This window comes from Stenella coeruleoalba, assembly GCF_951394435.1.
Source record: "Stenella coeruleoalba genome assembly, chromosome: 20".
Classification (NCBI taxonomy): Eukaryota; Metazoa; Chordata; class Mammalia; order Artiodactyla; family Delphinidae; genus Stenella; species Stenella coeruleoalba.
The window spans coordinates 32,297,254-32,312,902 of NC_137166.1; the positions used below are offsets into that span (position 1 = coordinate 32,297,254).

The 15,649-nt window shown below is 43.7% G+C and overlaps 1 long non-coding RNA gene across 1 annotated transcript in view; it reads left to right on the plus strand.

Moving 5' to 3' along the window:
- Positions 1-7,002, plus strand: part of LOC307178367 — a 485,088-nt gene extending 478,086 nt beyond the window's left edge. The window contains exon 5 of the long non-coding RNA XR_013825184.1: positions 6,307-7,002. This is a non-coding gene — a long non-coding RNA (uncharacterized lncRNA). The remainder of the gene's footprint in view (positions 1-6,306) is intronic.
- Positions 7,003-15,649: the final 8,647 nt, after the last annotated feature.

Sequence of the window (15,649 nt, forward strand, 5' to 3'; positions counted from 1 at the left end):
GCCCATAATCAATGATTGACAGATGTGGGGTTCGAAAGGCCTGCTCCCTTACCTTGAAGGGGGAAAATACCATAATGCAATTTATGCATCAGAATCTGTATTTCATCCTCTCCTTTTGGGGAACCTGACCTAAGACACTGCTGAGCTTTTTTCTTTTTCTGCTTGAAAATGTGAGCCCGGGTCCTTTCTGCTTCTCCAAGGCAGTCAAGATCCACCTTAGTTTCCACTTTCTTCCAAACACCATCCCTGCTCTTTCCAGTTCTAGCTTTTTCTTCCCTCCTCTGAGCTGCTGAGTCATTCTCAGGCAGTGATACTCTGTTAAATGCTCTCATCAAGTATAGACGCTGTCTTATGGGGTTAGCTGCTAGCTTGTCATATATATAAATTGCAAGTCCCTCAGGGTGGACGCTGTTGAGGTGTGCTCTGTGTGGGCAATAAATGGTGTCCTATTGCTTTGTCTACACTAGTTCCCCAGGGGTGCTCGAGCCTTTAAATGAACATCCATAAACTGAGACATTAGGCCAAAGAACCTGGGTCTGGGATTAAAAGCAGACTATGCTTGGGGGACCCTTCTCCAAGTATGTCGATTAGTCCTTTTAAAAGCAAATTAAGGCAATCACCTGTCAAAACGGAAGTGATTTTTTTCCCCAGAGTTTCTCAAGCTGTTTTTTGAAACAAAATTTTCTCTAGGTAAACTGAGAACGGAAGATTCAATCTTCAAATGAATTTGGAAATACACATACCATAACCAATGGAAATTCCCAACATACATCAAAGGCTCTGAAAAGTCCTATAGTTAAAAAAAAATCTGTCTAACTTTGTTTAACATAGCATTTTCAGTATTATGTGACCATGTAACCACAGAATTCATGTCATTATAGCAAGAATTATCCTATGGAACTATTCTTCCATGGAAGTCCTTAGGGAAATGCTAGGAGTGGTAATGGTGTGCTTGGGCGGGGGAAGAGGGGTGGGAGCTAGTGAGGGTCCTCGTCACCTGAGAGTATGTGAAATTTATATAACCCATTCCAGATTGGTGGGGGATTGAGTATGAGGCCAGTCATCTTCTTTTCTGTTTGATATTTGTCAGGAGGAAAATAATTTGGCTACAGGCAGTGTGGGATGTTTCAGCATTTCTTTCGTCCTGTAGATGAGACACCTAGCAAGAGTAGGTGTGTGGGGATTCAGAGCTTAGAAACCCTCACTCCACTCTTCCTCCCCAGTGCCAGAGGTGCTGTGGCAGCTTGGGATGGAGATCCTTCTTAGATGGGTAGAGTTGTTGCTTCCTGACTTACTGAAGGATGGTGTGGAACTGACCATGGGAGACCACAGCCGAGTGGTAGTAGAAATGGAGTCTACTTCATTTCAAGGACCAGTGGTCCCTAAACCCATTTCTCAGAATGCCATTCCAGGAATCACATAATGTCTTCCTCACAAGAATCCCAGAGGATCTATAGAACAATTGTTAGCATTGTCCCCACTTCATAAGTGGGGAAAAGGAGCCCCAGAGAAAAGTCAGGTGTCTTGACTAGACGATACTTCATTCAGTTTTCCATCCATCCACCCATTCACTAACGAAATATTTATCAAGTACCCCCTCTCTACAGTGACACTGACCTTCAGATGGGTGGCTTCTGCCAAAGCCTGTGCCCCTTGCAGCCAGAGAGGAGAGGACAAGTGACCGAAAAGGCCTTACTGGTAAATGGAGAGGACCACGTGAGTCAGCCTGGCAGTGAGGAGCCTGTGATACATGCTTCCTGCTTTCATCTAGAATTGGGACTTGTTGTACGTGACGAGCCAAAAAGTTGTAATGTGGCTCCAGCAGGCCTGCCCCAGCCCATCACGGGTGTGGAGATAGTGGGTGTCATAGACGAGCAAAGTGCCCCTTTTCCAGACTCCAAATCAAAGATGGTCCAGTTGACTCTCTTGTGGGCAGCAGATTAAGTGTTTCTCCTTTCTTGCTCATTGTATCTGTGTACATCCTGCCTTGAGTTAAAAAAAAAAAACACAAAAAAACAAACAACATTGGCTGGGTAGGACTCGGGGCTAGTAAGGAGCCGTGAGGCCTAAGCCACTGTTTATGACACACGTCATATTTCATGGACCACGTCTGGACCCCACCTGCCTCCTTAATCTTCTTGGAACGCTCCCTCTGTGAACTGTGTGTTCTGTTGATGACTTCAGTGGGTACTGCAGTTTCCAATTTCCTAACCTTTCTATTAAAATTAATATTTAGATTTTATAACTTTAAAACTGGAAGAATGATGGAAGCAGTATTTGATGTTTATGTCTCTCAGTCACGAAAACGCTCCCAATTTCACTAATGCCGGGCCACACACATGTAGTCACAATAAATAGCATTTAACGTGTTTACAGTATGGAGAGGATGAGGAAGACTTCTGTTTTTATATTGATGGGCTCAGCTGGGCTGGGGATACTATTGTTTACAATGAGCTACATTTTTTGTTGTTCTGATTTACCCTCAAATTAAATCTTTATTTCAGAGACCAACCCCAGGGAGTCCCTGTAAGGAGGGAATGTAATAAACAGCGTTGGGAGAGGGCCTGTAGCCGCCGCTCCTTGGTAATTAGTCCAAATGTCTCAACCTGAGTGGTTTTCAAAGTTTTATGGCTGCAGTTTGGTCACAGGTTTATTTGTAAAGAGCTGGTTTGGCATTTTGCTCAGAGCGGCCTTTGCCCTTTGGGATGAGGTGTTGGGGGTTAGAGAGATGTGGACCACAGGGAAGTGAGACTTTCAGGTCTGCTCTGAGGTGATGCCCCTGTTTCTTCTTGCCATCTGTTTTCAGATTAAAAAATTGTCCAAATTTAAAGAAACTAGAAAAGGGAAATAAATATCTGGCCTTGGTTTGGCGGATACGTAAGGGAAGGGAAGGGGCCGAGGCTGGGGCCGTGCGTGTGGGAGTGTTCCCACCCCGGCAGGGTGACTGTCCTATGAACCCTGATAGGAGGGGAAGAGTCATTAGAAAGCCCTGGGTGCCTGGGTTGGGGCCGACCACCTGCGTGGTGCACCTCCCTGCCTTCCCCAGCTCGGTGGGAAGAAGAAAGCCAGGACCTTAGCAAGGCCCGGCCCCCCCTCCCCCAGGAGTTCCCTGGCAGCCTGTTAGCTGCTTAGACCTCTAGTCTTCCCAGAAGAGGGACCGGAAAGCTCCCAGGAACAGGGCCAGCTCTGGTCGGCCACCCGTTTCACCCTCCCCGAGGCAAAACCAAGCCAAAAATGCAGGTACCGCAGCCGGCAGCTCAGCGTACACTTCTCCTGCTGTCCTGACTGTGCCCACGAGTCCTGTTTATTCACTCGGTATCCACTGAGTACCGTGATAAGCAGAGAGACACTTAGCCATCTTATTTTCTGAGCCAGACTGTGAGATGGAGTGTGCAGAGGTGGGAGGCTCCTTAGAGCGTGAAGGAAGGGGTCAGGCAGAGGCACCTCTGAGTCTTGTGGAAGGAGAGTGTGGTTGGAGGGTGCAAAAGGGCACAGGGGGCAGGAGTTCAACTCCACTGCTTCCTTATCACAAGTGCTGCCGTGTTATTTATTTATTTTTTATTATTTTTTTTTCGTGTTATTTATTTTTAAATAACATTTTGTAAGGCTTATCTGTTAAGGAGCCTAAGGAATCATCAATTGCTGAGTCCAAGAGTCTGCAAACTTTTTCTCAAAGGCCAGATAGTAAAAATTTTATGTTTGGTGGACCACACAACTACTCACTCTGCTGTTAGGGGGAAAGCAGCCATAAACCATACCTAAAGGAATGGGCGTGGCTGTGTTGCAATAAAACTTTATTTATAAAATCGGGTGGTTGGCAGGATTTGGCCTATAGTTAGCCCACCCAATTTAATCATGTATTCCCCTTTCTGTGTTAACTTTTACTCTTTCTTTAATCTTCCTCCACTAACTTCCTTTCTTCCTTTTCTCCTTCCTCTCTTTCTTTTCTTCCTTCTCTCCCTTCCTTCCTTTTTTTTTTGTCCTTTCTTCTATCTTTTATTTTTTTTTAATTTTTTAAATTTTATTTCATTTTTTTTTGCGGTAGGTGGGCCTCTCACTTTGGTGGACTCTCCCGTTGCGGAGCACAGGCTCCGGACGCGCAGGCTCAGCGGCCACGGCTCACGGGCCTAGCTGCTCCGTGGCATGTGGGATCTTCCCGGACCGGGGCACGAACCCGTGTCCCCTGCATCAGCAGGCGGACTCTCAACCACTGCGCCACCAGGGAAGCCCTCTTCTTTCTTTTAATATGAGCTATGCCATACGCTGTGAAAGACACAGGGAAACCAATGATGAAAAAGACAGAGGTGGTCCTATCCCTCATGGGGCTTCTAATAGGGAGTATTAATGAGTAAGCAGATCATTAAAATGAAATACTGTAGCTGATGCTAGTTACCAAAAATTCGTCTCCATTTCTTTCTCGCTATTAGACTTCCAATTTTGTGTAGCGTGGCAGTGCCCCAGATTTTAAAAAAAAAAAAAGACTTCTCTTGCTTCCCTTGTACCTAGAGATGGTCATGTGACAATGTTCTGGCCAAAGAGACACAGGCAGAAGTTTTTGGAGATAGCATCCCTTCCCAAATGAAAAGGCAAGCCCTTTTGCCTCTTTGACTCTTGGCCCTTTCCTTTTCTTTCCACCTGGAATGCCACTAAGATTCCTGGAAATGCAGCAGCTCTATTGTGAGCATGAGGATAAAAGCTATATGCTAAAAATGGAAGCAAGAAGGTGGAAAGAGCCTGGGTGGATCCCTGATGACATCACTGATTCTTGGTACCAGCTCTGGATTGCTTACCTCTGAGCTTCTTGTTACATAAACATAAACTTCGTATTGTTTAAGCTAATATAATAGGCCTTTCTGTTACATGCAACCCAAGGAAATTGTAATGGACTAAATTATAATTAGTATCAGATAACAGAGCCATGGGTTAAAATTTAGTGTTCAGTAAATGTTTTCAGAGTCTAAACAAGAAAATAAGCATAATCACTCTCAGATTACTGAGGTATCACCTCATTCTGTGTATCTCAACACTTACTAATACGCTCTCCACGATTAAAGGATGAAAAAGTGGCCCCTCACTGACAGTCCAGCTCCAGCATTGTTTTAAAGCTGATTTATGATGACTGAGTTGTTTACTGAATCTGGGGCACCAGTGCAGTAAATTTAGATGGGAGGTAGGGGGCTAGTCCTGACTCAATTCTAGAAACTTCTTGTTGCAAAAAATTTCTTTCCTCATGGACTCAGTCTGAATTGTCAACAGGGCCACTGCATTGGCTGTGTCTTTTGACTATCGGGCACCTTAGGGACATTGGTAAATTAAAAGTGCTGTGTGTGTGTGAGGTATTGGTATACATATGCATGCTTCGGGGGGATAATGGTAGTCATGACCACAGCCAAAGTTCATCTTTCACCAGCTTCAGAAACACCATTTAATAATTCTCAGTAGAGACTTCACCAGTTGAAGCCTCGAGCTGAGGCCTCCATTCCAGGGTAGCAATAGGGGAAATCTACAAATCTCCTGGTTGCTAGTGGACGTCAGCTTGTTGATGAACTGTTGGCGTGATACTTAACTCTCAGAACTTAAGTGCACGAGTCAAGTTCACGTATCGTGGGGGAGGAGTGGGGTAACTTGATATAGGGGCTGGTGAAATGGAAAACTAGATAGAAGATTCCTTGAAGGACTTTAGTCCAAAGCAGAATTCATCAGGAAAGGAGAGTGTCACTCTGCCTACATTTGACTGACGCTAAGTTAATACTGTTAACATGCTAGAGACACACTCACTTTGATTCCTTGACACTAAATTATGTCAGCTTTTAGAAATCAGACCCTTGGCTTAAATGCCCAAGTTTTATGTACTTTTATCATCCATGGGCCATACCTTTGGTAGCCAATAGCCCTTAGGCTTTCTTTAGTCCGCTTCATCTCCTTCTCCTACCTTCTTTCTTAGTTTATTGATGTACAGAACACACCTTGGCTGCTAAGCATTGCCAAGATGCTTTTTCTTTTTGCAGAGAATTGTTGCACAGTGCCACACCCGGACTGCCTTCAGAAGCTTTCTAGGAAATCTCACTGAACTTTGCAGAAGCCCTGAGCTTTTGGGTCAGCATTTTGGAAGGGAAGACAATTGATTCTTTCAGCCCTGCTGATGCAATTCCTTTTGATGTGTATCAAGTGTGTTTTGACACAATCCCCCGAGTCATTGCGGTTTTCAATATGCCTGGGCCTATAATGAAAGTCAAAGAGAGGGGAATCTTTTCACTTAATGTTGATTTCTGATATTGACTGTGCGTTACCCCATTTGTGTTTCAGAAGCTTCTCGGGATGGAATTAACCCCTTGGCTCTCAGGATGGAATTAACCCCTTGGCTCTCAGGGTAAGCACATCTCTTGCGGGGCTGTGACTATCAAAAGCTGATACTGACGCTGGAGACAAAAGAGATTCTTGGAGAGCCATATCATCCTTATGCAGGTAACAATTTTTTTTAATTATTATCCATTTTTTGGTAAATACAACAGCTGCAGAAGAATTTGCGGGCTTTTTTTTTTTTTTTTGGCTGTAAGGCATCTTAGCGAGTGTTTGCCAATTTTCTGTCTCAAAAAAAGGTGTCTTCGCATCTTGATTTAGCCCTGAATAATTCAGCAGAATCTCTAATAACAGACTTGCATGTTGCAAAGCACCAAAACATGTTGTAAGCTTAAAGAGGCAGCAAGAAATTTAGCATCACAAACAGAAGAATCGAAGCTAGGATGTATTTAAAGGGTAGGAGTCAGTGCTTCACACATGTGCTGGATGCTTATTTTTGCTTATAGTTTCCTTGTTTTTCATAGAGCAGTGGCTCCTAAAAAGGACAAAGAACATTCCTGGAGGTTGTCTATTGCCCTCAATTCCCTTTTTATGAAAATTCCCATCTCATGGCCCCTTCCTCCCTCCCTCCTTCCTTCCCTCCCTCCTTCCTTCCTTCCTGCCTGCGTGCCACATAGTTATTGAGTGACTACAACTTTCTAGCCACTGTGTTAGACCTTTAGGGTTCAATGATTAGTAAAGACAAACCTAGCCTCTCCTCTAAATTAGAGTTCTCTATCTTGTTCTCTCTCCCAAAGACCAGGTAGGTTTGGTGTTCCCTTGGATTCTGAGATACACCAATGTCTTTCCAGCAAATTCCATGTCATCCTACTGTCCCCCACCCCACCATTTTTCCTTTAATTTGCTTAAGTGGTTTTTATTATTTTATGATTTTCCGCCAAAATCATAATGTGTGTATTGGAAACCCTGATATACAGGGAATATGGAAAGGAACTGGGGGTGCTTGGCTTGGGGAGATTGTAACATTGGAAGATGGCTTACATATTCTCTTCATATATTTGAAGGGTTGTCATTTGAAGAGGAATTAAGCTTAATCTACCTTTCCAAGGGGCAGATCTAAGACTAAATGGCTTAAGGAAACCATCAATTTTCTAACAATCAGGGTAAAAGGAACTGCAACTGACACTGGGCTAACTGTGTGTGTTTGTGTTCACATGTTTTTCTATGTATGTATAGGTCATGGTTTCTCAACCTCAGCCCTGTTGACATATGGGGTCAAGTAATGGAGACTTTATTGGAGGCTATCCTGTGCACTGTAGGATGTTTAGCAATATCCCTGACTTCTACTCACTAGATGCCCATAGCGCACCCCAGTGTGACAGCCAAAAATATCTCTAGTCTTTGCCAAATGTTCCCTGGGAGGATATAGATGATAGATAGATGGATAGAGAGACAGATAGATAGATAGATACTAAGTATAGGAGATATATATATATATATAGTATAAGATATATATGTGTGTGTATATGCATATGTACACATATATATATATATACATACACACTGTTAGGATGGATAAATAGATAGATAGACAGTAGATAGGTTTAATAGATTTATCTGGGATAGAACTAGAACTCTGACTTAAAACCCACAGATTCCCTGGCAAAGCACAAAGCTTTCTTGGGTTGAAGGGACTTCTCAGCACTTGAGTTATTGAAGTGGGACAGCCACATGTCAGGGAACATTGCTTCAGGTAGGGGATCAGACTCTGCAATCTATAAGACCCTCCACTTCCAACTAACGGATTTTATAATTCCATAAGGCCAGGTTTTCGTTCATAAAATTGGTGTCAGTTGCTAAGGGAATATACCAAACTGAAGTTGTGACTGTGGGCCCCACGGTGCTGTTTGAAATAGAGTGCAGAGTTGTGGGGTGGGATGCGTGGAAACGGTTGAGCTTATCTGGGGTTTAATTGGCAATCAGAAATTTGCCTCCTAGATGCAGGCATGTCACTGTAAAAGCACATCCAGGACGTTACTTTCTCTGGCTGAAGTTATTAATACGTGTTGATTGATGTCAAAATGGGAATTAAATCATAAATGTGCTTCGGGGCCTCCGGCTGGTGGCTTCGCCGCTTCTTTAGCCTTGTCACTTTGGAGAGACAGCTCACATGGCCCTGCCTCTTTTTTTTTGACGATTTCTTAAAGATTTCACTTTATCATCATTTGTCTCTGAGTGGGTTTTACTCTCCATCCCATTAGTATTACCTCCACCATGGCATAGCCTGGATAAAGTTATTACCTACAAAGGAACCCTGGATGGATTTTATACTTGAGTGAAACAATGGGGTTGTACACTCTATAAATAAAACAAAACAAAATAAAATGTTCCCAATTAGTGCTATTTACAGACGTGTAACACCATGGCTGCTGATTGGGAGTGTATGTTCCTTTCCCATGGGAGTCCCAAAGTTCCTAGCACCCGCTCACAGGCATAAAAAGGCATGGCCTTTCTCATTTCCAAGTTAATCCGATTTGAGTGTGGGTTGAGAGGGACCAGAGCTTCCCGAAGGGCCTGGCAGAACCGGGCAGCTCAGCATCATTACCAGACCACACACGTTATGTTTAATAGCCAGACTCTGCCCTGGACCAGAGAGGACAAAAATCAATGAATTAAAAATTCCTCGGGAACAGCCAACCTCTTCCAACACAACGTGGAGGCTTTTGTTCTGAGTTCATCATCTCTCACCTGAATTTCAACAGTCTCCTAAAAGGTGTCATGGAGCCTACTTGAAGCTTGTTCCAATCTACTTTCCACAATGCTGATGAAGGGATCTCCTTAAGCCCCAATATGGTCATGTCCTTTCCCTCACTTAAAAACTAGTTTGGTTCTTCTGTGCTTAAAGGATAAAATTCAAAATCCAAATGATTGGGATAAATGACCATTAAAACATCATGTCACCCTTCAGGCCCAGCCTCTGCCATCTGAGCCATCCTGTCCTCGAGTGACAGTAAGCTATGTGGTGATCTTTTGTGGTTCATCTCAAATGTCCCCTTTGCTGTGAAGGCTTCTTCATATCCCTGGTCAGAATACATTTTCCACTCTCCAGAGGTCCCTCCACACAGCACACCTAACTCATCATACACATTTCAGTTTTATCTATTTACATATTTGTTTATTTACCTATTTATAAACCTGTTTTTTTTTTTTACCCTAGCCTTGATAAGTAGAGTATAGTCCCCTCAATACCTGGAACATAAGTAGTTGCTCATTAAAATGTTTTGGAAGGAACGCACAAATACACAACTGAAGGTAAATGTGAATAAACAATCAGGTTCTCCCCATTTCCAAATCATTCCTTAGAATAAGTTGAAACAACTCAATATTATAGCATATAGTAGTGTTACAGAGAACAGATTCTGGATTGAATTCTAGCTTCACTACTTACTTAATGTATGACTTTGGCAAGTTACTTTCCCGTTCTGAGCCCTCAACTATTTTACCTGTAAAATGGGATAATAATAGCATTTGTCTCTTCAGTCGTTACGAGTATGAAATACATCAGTATTTTTAAAGTACTTAGAACTTGGCTCATGATAAGTATTATGTTAGTACAAACTGTTTTTGGAGATACCAACTCTTTCTCTAACGCAGGGGTTCTCCACCTTACGCAATGGAATCATCAGGAATGATTTAAAAAAAAATACAGGTGCTGGGGCCTCACCCCAGGCCAACTGAATCAGAATCTCTGGGGCAAGGCCCAGGCAGGAATTCACTATCATATAATTTAATGAAGACGCTTTAATGAAGTGGTTGCTTATAGAGGAGAGAGTTGGATTAAAGACAAGGATGGTGAAGCACCCAGAAGGTAGCCACAGCAAGAAGCCAGTAGCATTGCTGAGCTGAAGGAAGAAGGGGAATTAGTGTCACTGGAGCCAGTGAGAGCTGGGGCCCTGCAGGATGGGCTGCCCAAGGGGACCGTGGTCACTCACAAGGGACTCAGTCTTGAGGAGAGACACAGCACCAAGGCAGGGAAGACATGGCGAAGAAACACCTGACCTCTTTCCCCTCCTGCCTTTCTGTCTCCAGCTGGTGCCTCCCCCGTGCAAAATCCAGCCATAATCCAGCTGCCAAGGGAGCTGAGAGACCCAGTCATCAAAGTCAGCATCCTTAGACACAGACCAGAATGAGAAGGTCAGGGAGTGGGTTTGAGGCCACAAAGGGGAGAAAGCCAACACATGGATTTTAGGAGAAAAAAACATCCCCAGGCGCTTCTGGTGCACAGTGAGGAATAAGACCTGCGTCCTGGATGAGGCGAGGGCTGACTCCTCCAGCTGCCAGCAAAGAGAGCCACTCGTGGCCAGAAAGCACACAACTAGCTTTCCTGTACTACAGTCCTTAGGAGGTACTTCCCATCGCAGTCCCTCTCCAGGATAGCAGGGCCTGGGGAAACTGGTTTCTAGGAAGTACCCTGGCCACATAAACCAGATGCCTTTAGGTCCAAGGTAACAGCTGCCTTTCTTTCTGGGAGCTGCCTCAGTCAATAGGAGTTTGTAACGCACCCAATCCAGTTTGGGAAGGAGGCACACACAACTCTTGCCTTTTAGTTTTTATCCAGGCAAACGTGCCAGAAGAGACCCCCGAGATTTCCACCATATGTCATATCATATGACTCAGTCTCATTTGCATAACCCCAAGGTGGAATTTGCAAGTGCAAGGATGCACCAGCGCCCCAGACAAAGTGCTTCAGTTTGCATTGAACCCACCAGCTTGTTTTCCCATTGACTGTGTCGGCACGTTTCAGAAGACTTCATTTCTGCTGCTTCCTCTCCAAAAGGAGGAAGATATAAATCACAGGCGCAGAAGTAACTAGCAGTTGTGACATTTTGTTACAGAGTTTAATTACATGAATCATAAAATATTGCTACAATTTTCCAAACTGTTAAACCTTAATTAATATGAACCCACAGGGACCACCTTGATCGTTCTAAATATTCTGAATCACAACTCCTACAGTAGTGCTTCCATCCGCCTGAAGTGCTTTGTAATTTGCAAAAAGTGATTAATTATTAGAAATGAAACCAGACAAATTAATTTAATATAAATGAGGCTGTACATGATTTGATTAATTCTTTTTAATTACCTATATGTTATTTTTTCAATAGCCAAACAAAGGACTCCATTCTTCTCCTGCATGTTCATATTCATTAATCTCATTAGCACAGAGTATTAATATAATTTTATCGCACATTCCAGAAGTACGGCACATTGACAAACCATAATGAATCGCGGCATTAGTGTCCTATTACTACATTAATTTCAAGACATGCCTGGCTCATCTGCAATTTACTTTGAGACTTACTTTAAAATGAGCTGAATAAGCGTGTAATTATGACATCTGCTTCTTTTCAGGTACCTCCTTTGTAAATCAGTGACAAAGGAATAGCAGGTTTAAATATGCGTTAACACTTGGATAGCATGTATAATTGCAATATGGCGATGTGTAATGAAGATTAAATTAGACCATACTATACCTGACATATGCAAGAACATAATTGAACTATTGTCATTGTTACAGTAGAAGCAGCTGCAAAATACTAATATTTGAATTAAGGAAAATGAAACCAAGCTGGAAAAGATGGTTGAAGAAGGCAGTCTAAGTGAGTCACCAAGGAAAGAACCATTATCAAGACAGGATGCTGCAGACGCTAGGATTTCAGCCTCTTCCCACTTTGTGCCTGATGACAGTTGGTCATGAATTTCATGAAACTTTCCAAAAGGGTCCATTTCTGATGTCGCTGGGGCTTGACCTCACGCTGCATATCTTGTATGCTCAGCAATTCTGCTCTGGGCCATGGGCTGGGCACCCTGCCCAATGTTCCCATCTTGAGCCTCAGGCAAGGAAGTGGAATTCTAGGATTGAAATCTAGATTCTCAGCATGGTTAACCCTGGATTTCCCTGAGCAAGACATCTAGGATGACAAAATGGTTTGCAATTGCCTGGGAAGCAAGGCAACCCTGGAAAGGATTTTAGGAATCTGAAGTCTTCGGAGGCCCCTGCAAAGTTGCGACAGAGAACAAAATCACATCTTCTATCTCAAATCCTCCCCCACCTTTCCTGAAAACAAACTTTCAGGAAAGCCTTTAGGATTTATTCAGGTTTGGGTAAGGAGTTATCCCATGCCACGTATACGGTGGATCTCATATATTCCTGGGCAAGGTGGGAGCCCCCTTAACTGTATCTATGGTTTTTCTCTCTTGGAAGCCCAGCCCCTGAGTGCTTGAGCTTAGAGCTTGACAGGAGCCTAAAAATATTGCTCTTGAGTTTAGCAAATACTCCAAAGGAATTTGGGGCTCTGTCTCAAAACAATTTTAAGGAATTGGCTTTCTCAACAAAATCCCCATGCCAGCCTTTTTAAGTTGATGGTAAGGGAACATGAAGAGAAACTAAAATGAGATGAAAGGAAGACTGCTTCATCTGAAGATGCTTGCGATGAAACGCTGACGCAACTTCCTGGCAGAGTTAAGAGGAAGTGGGGAGCATTACTTTTATGGACGAAGATGTTCAGCTACTCAAAGTAATTTCATATCAGCAGAGATCGACTTATTTGTTTAGCACTTAAAAATACCTTCTGGGGGGGTCTTCCCTGGTGGCGCAGTGGCTGAGAGTCTGCCTGCCGATGCAGGGGACACAGGTTCGAGCCCTGGTCTGGGAAGATCCCACATGCCGCGGAGCAACTGGGCCTGTGAGCCACAACTACTGAGCCTGTGCATCTGGAGCCTGTGCTCCGCAACAAGAGAGGCCACGACAGTGAGAGGCCCGGACACCGCGATGAAGAGTGGCCCCCACTTGCCGTAGCTAGAGAAAGCCCTCGCACGGAAACGAAGACCCAACACAGCCATAAATAAATAAATAAATAAATAAATAAGGATGTGTATGACTGGTCACACAAGGGATTTACTGTCTCTTAAAAAAAAAAACTTCTGGGGCAGGATGTAATATTTACGGAATTATTATGATAGAACCATTATAAAAACGCTGGACTTTGGAAGCAGCTTAAAGATCCTCTGTTTCCAAGTGTGGTTTCAGAAATCGGCCATGGCTGGATCAAATGGGAGGTTTGTTAAGACGTAGGTTCCTAGATCCCATCCCAGAGCTTAAGGATCAGAAACTCTGAAGTGCCGTTTGGGAATCTGTGTGTTTAAAAAGCTCCTGGTGGTTCTTCATACACAATTCCTGGTCTAATCTAGCCACCTCATTTTACAGCGGAGGAGACAAAGACCCTAAGAAAGGAGAGGCACAGCGACAGAGCCCAAGCAGCCTCTCTCCTGTGATGCTGAGCGTCGGGGGGAAGGAAAAGGCAGGACCTGGCTTTTGGCAGTCAGCGGGCACCTGCTCCAGCATCACTTGGTCCATTGAGTTTGTGCTTGTCCAAATTTGGCAGACAGATGTTAGGATGCTACCTGACTCTATCCCCTGAGGTAGGTAGGCCTGCCACAAACTCAGGACTTCAGAGCAACTCTGCTGTTCAGTGCTGATGAGTAGAGAGAATGGTCGTGGGAGAATGTTCTGCAAAGTTTTGGAATAAGAGAGAAACTATGACTTTCAACTTGCAGTGAGGGCTATTTCAGTGTCAACATTTTCCCATGCTCATCCATTAATTCCTTAATGTATCCATTCATTTTACCACCCTTATCAAGCTCATCCTGTATTCCAGGTATTACAGTAAGCACCTAGATTACAACAGTGAGCAAGATAGAAACTGTTTCCGTCCCCAGTAGGAATCAATTAGATCCGCCCTGTTTGGCTCTCAAAAGTGATGTGAAATGAAACAGTCCTACTATATGGGTTGTTTCGCCTCGTTTCTGTGCTCTGTGTGTACCTAGACTTCCTGGTCTATAAAGAATCCTTGGGGGATACTCATTCTTTCCTCATCCTCTTCCCTCTTACTTTCCCCCTTAACGTGAGTGAGTGAGAAATCGTCTTGTAGGACGTCTGAATACGGATCCTGTACTTTCTAAATGCTCCCCACTTCCTCTTGTCAACTCTTGCCAGAAAGCCCCTGTGTCAGCATTTTCCTGCGAGCATCTTCAGATGAGCAGTGTTCCTTTCATCTCCTTTTAGTTCCTTCCTGCATTTCCTTACCTGTTAACTGACATGACTGCTTGTTTAACAAATGTATACTACTTATTGTTTAAATATTAAATAAATGATAGCAAACTAAGTACAACATTTAGAATGACATGATTTTCATGCCATATTAGAGCTTCTTGTTTGAAAGAAACCCCATTTTAGAATCTCTAGTTCCTTAGGGATTGAAAGAAGTAAGCGAGGACACATTTACACAAGGGTGTAAATGAATGAGAGAGAGTATCCACTAGCATAGACGAGGCTATGTTGCAGTGACAGATAATACAAGTCTCGGTGAGCGCCAACCACCAAGGCTCTGTTCCTCGTGGTTAGAGCAGCCTCCATTTTGCAAGCTGCTGTTACCATCCAGAGGCTAGGAGTGAGCTCTGACGGCTCTGAGACCACAAATTAAAGCTCCAGTGTGAATGGGGCTCATGTCACTTCTATTCATAACTCATTGGCCAGAGTTAGTCCTATGGCGCCATCCAAACATGAGGGACCAGAAAGTGCAATCCTCCCACATGCCTGGAGGGAGGCAGATGGAGAGATTTGACAGACAGCACTAATGACTAGCACCGCGGGTAATCGAATGTTATTATCCTTGTTCAAGTTTCAAGTCAGCTTGCTAAGAAGAGGCTCCAAACTGGCTAAAACGTGTAACCCCAACCTGAATTGCTTTGCTGAAAATCGAGCACCTCACCTGCCCAAATAAAGTTACTTATGTATTCTCTGTCCTTGTGTGAAAGTGGAGTTTCTTGGAGAGAGGCAAGGAAAAGGCAGGTCCCTCATGTTCCTAACTATGAATTATAGCGAGGGCTGTGAGGCTGTGAGTTCCCAGCTGGCTTTAAAGTCACCTCTTATGTATGAAAAAGAGAGAGACCTGACTTTGATATGGGACACCTCTTACCTGATGACTAGTCTTGTCTTCAGATGTAGGTGACAAATCGGCAGGTCAAATAACAAAAATGGTTCCGTGGAGCAGATGAGTAGTTTTTTTTTTCCTCTTTGGAGCTTTAAGAGTTTTTTTGGAAACCACAGGGTTCTCTAAACAAGGCATCCCCCAACAGCTGGTGGTGTTTTGGGCCAGAAGAGGAAAGGTTAACGTTTTTCATAATAATGGGTTTCACCCTCATGACACAGATGAAGCCGGCAACTGTTTCACATCTCCTCTGGGCTCCCCTAGCTATCTGAAAGTCACAGTAGTGAGAGGGAGCCAGT